Source organism: Hipposideros armiger, unplaced genomic scaffold (assembly GCF_001890085.2).
Source record: "Hipposideros armiger isolate ML-2016 unplaced genomic scaffold, ASM189008v1 scaffold_769, whole genome shotgun sequence".
NCBI classification, from domain to species: domain Eukaryota; kingdom Metazoa; phylum Chordata; class Mammalia; order Chiroptera; family Hipposideridae; genus Hipposideros; species Hipposideros armiger.
Genome location: NW_017732119.1, coordinates 615902 through 619800, shown reverse-complemented (window position 1 = coordinate 619800; position 3899 = coordinate 615902).

The following is a 3899-nucleotide window of genomic DNA, read 5'->3' as shown; positions in this document are numbered from 1 at the left end:
AACATATATATAAAGAACCTTCCAACATAATTTATAAGAATATAAATTAAGGGCCTCTATCTGTAACAACAGCATAGTGACTAAGAGGGGAGTTGAGGGGAAGTTGTTGAAGTCAGTATTTGGCATAAACCTTTATAACAGAGAACATGCTTTACAAGGATGTGTTATTGTAAGTTGAGAAGTATATACTGTTCAACACAGTGGAGCTGAGGTGTGTAAGTAACAATGAAAGAAAAACATTAAAAATTCCAGGCAGGACTCCCAGTCCTTGTGCTCCGTAGACTCCATGGGACACTATTTATTAAAGAGATTTATGGAGGGAGTAATCCAGGCTCACATAAGAAACAGAAGAGCCTACAGAGAGTTGGGAGTGGGGCTCTGGAACAAGGTAATTATATACAGGGCATGGGCCTCAGTTGTAAACAGTAAACACTTAACTCAGAGACCAGCCCTGGTAAAAGAGCTGCATGTGAGAAGCTATTCTGTGGAAATCTCTGATAGAAGTCCTAGAAAAGTTGAACTGGCAGGAACATATACATCATTTTGTCACCCAGTGGCTAGAGTTGAACTTGCTTAGCATTGAAGTGGCTAAAGAATGTAGTGGGAACATGTGAAGTTCCAAAAGATAAAGAAATATTCTGAAATCATATGAGTATGGCCATTCACATTTTACTCAAGAAGATAAATTGGAAGCACTTCTTGAACAAACTGAAGAACCTGAGGCAGTTAACAGAGAAAGTTCCAGTCAAGGTAACTGCCAAAGGGCACCCACATCAAAGTCCAGGGGTTCAGCTGGCTTGAATTGTGAATCCCACCCAGAGTTGGACAAAATAGGGTGTTTCCAAAGAGGCCAGCACAATGAGTCAGTAAGAGGTGAGACTTCCACGAGGTAGAAGCCATGGGTGTCTTCTTACATATATGCCCATGAAACCCAAGCAGATGCTATGTGAACTTTCCATAATGATGAATGGATAGCAAAGATGCATGTGTGTGTGTGTGTGTGTGTGTGTGTGTGTGTGTGTGTGTTTAAAATAAAATATAATTCAGCCACAAAAAAAAGGAAATTCTACCATTTGTGACAACATGGATGGATCTTGAGGGCGTTGTGCTAATTGAAATAAATCAGAGAAAGACAAATACTGTACAATCTCTCTTAAATGAAAAATGTAAAAGAGCTGAGCTCATAAACACAGGGTAGATTGGTGGTTGCCAGGGGCTAGTGGGTGGGGGGAATGGGATGTTGGTTAAAGTGTACAACTTCCAGTTATAAGAGGAATAAGTTCTGAGGATCTAATGCACACCATGGTGACTATGATTAACAATACTGTAATGTACAATTGAACATTACTGAGAGAGTGGATCTTAAGTGTTCTCATCATAACAAAAAAAGGTACTCATGTGAAGTGAAGGATATGTTAACTAACCTTATGGTAATCATCTTGTAACCTATGTGTGAGTCATAAAATCACATTGTACACCTTGAGTTTACACAATATTATAGATCAATTATATTTCATTAAAGCTGGGGGTGGGGAGAATAGTAAGTCTGGGACATGTTACCCTGCAGTGCTTGTTTCTGGAATGCAGCTTTGCCCATTATCCATGAGAACAAAAGTCTCTTTACAAAGTACTCTTAACAGCTACTAGGGTTGTCAGCTTTGTTTCCTTTTATAAGCTGGTTCATTTATCAATGGGTTTTCTTTGGCAGGCTGGTCCCACACATTGCCCTAAAATGGCTCCTAATTTTTCTGGAATATTCTTTGATATTATCTTCCAAAAGGCCAAGGCTTTGAGGTATAATCTGAAATGCTTTCCACATGGGAACCCTGGGTCCAGCTTACCAGCAGACAATGCTACAGCCCTAGGTCCTGCTTGGCTGTTTGGACTTAGATGCCCTGACTTCCTCACAGACTATCAGGTAGCACTTTAGGTCCTGAAGTTCCAAAACAGTGATGGCCAGATGCATATTATCCTTTCATTCATATTATTTGCTTTTATTCAACCACACCCTATATAAAAGTGGTCTCTCAAATTATCTATAATCGATATATCTGTCCATCCATCAATACATAGATGGGTAAAGAATTACATTAAGAATTTATTCTACAGGCCCAGACCCATTTTTATTTTCAGCCAGATGTCCCACAGACTCAGTATTTACTTAGCTAAAAATGTAGTGTGGTCAAAATATTAAAGGATAGAATTAATGTTGTCGCTAGAGTAATGGAATATCAGATTAGAATCTGAGTGATGAAAATATATAACTGGAAATTGAATGACATTTTTTAGGAAGTGGGAAACACACAACTTTCTCAGTGGAGACAAAGTGAACTCAAACTTTTAAACACATTTTTCACATGGAACCTAATGTGGGATATTTGAACTACAAAGTAGAAAATGGATCTTATCACCTTTATAGAGAAAATGCAGGCTACATTTTATATGGCTATTTTTGTTAATGATACTCAGTAAAAGCTAAGCATATGATAAAAGGCAGCTTAGTGAAGGGGAATTTGTAAGATGATGAGCTAATATGGCGTTGCCCTTCTTTTGATACAGAAAAATGGCAGGATCCCAACCATTTATCTTGTGTTTGAGAACCCTTATAGACTCTAATAAATTATATCTATTTAATTTATTGGAATATTGGTGAGAGTTTCAGAAAAATATGTAACAGCGTGTCATAGATGAGTTGACTTAAAGGGGGTGGGAAAGAAAAGAGACAGAATAAAGTAACCATTGGGGGAATTATGTATAAAAGTTCAAGGAACATATTTGACGGTAGGTTCAGAAACTGTAAGAGGAAAAATTACCTTTAAAAATTCAATTTCTTCCTCATAGAATAATCGGAAAAATGTATTGACTATTTGTAGAACAATTTGAAATAGAGAGCAGGTTTGTTTTATAAATTGACATTGGAAGTGTAACCTTATTACTAGTCTTTGGAAGACAAAGTTGGTGAAGTTAAGGCTCAAAAACTGTGGCAAACATTCATATTCTTTTTGTTTGGTTTGTGCATTCTGTCCTGATCTCAGGTTCAGGAGATTAAAGTTCTAGTTTTATCTCTCCCTTTAAAAGATTTTATTTTGTTTTGTTCATCTATATAATACCATAGTTAAATTAAATGATGGATTTCTAAGGTACCAGATAGATTAGAAATGATTCTTATGTATTGGGATGACATGATTATTTACATCTTAATTTTATTTACACTAGAATATAAACTTCATGAAATCAGAAATCCTGTGTGTGTGTTTGTGTGTGTGTGTGTGTGTGTGTGTGTGTGTGTGTGTGTGAACAGATGTTAGCCCAGGTCTAGATATTTTCTGGGACATGATAGGCACTCAATAAAAAATCATTTGCAAGGATGAATAATTTCATTCTGTATTCTAAAAACTGGAGCCTAATATTCAGTTTCACACATACATCTGTCAAGTACCCAGATCTTACTCTTCTGTTCCCACCTTTCTTTTTATGTTTCTAAATATTATATTTCAGTGTTTTTCATCACAGGATTGCATTACACTAACAATAGAGGTCTTGATTTTGCAAAAACCCATTAACTCAAAATAATCCTTCAAAATAATCTAACAGTTAACTATTACTGAGATCATATTTACAACATCAATATTCTTTTTTTAGTGTTGTCTTATTTATATACATTGTACTTTTATTAAAGTGGACAAAAATTTTAAATAGTTTCATTGAACTATTAAATTATGATTTCTGAAATTATTAGTTTATTTTCCAATGTTTTCCTTTTAAGCTGAAGGAGCCATTTAACCACACAGTTCTTTTTTGAAGAAAAAGTAAACTAAATACAAATTGTATATGTATCAGAGAGGTTCTCTGTAGAAAACTTGTGCACTCAAGTTAATATAACTGTGTATTACACAGGT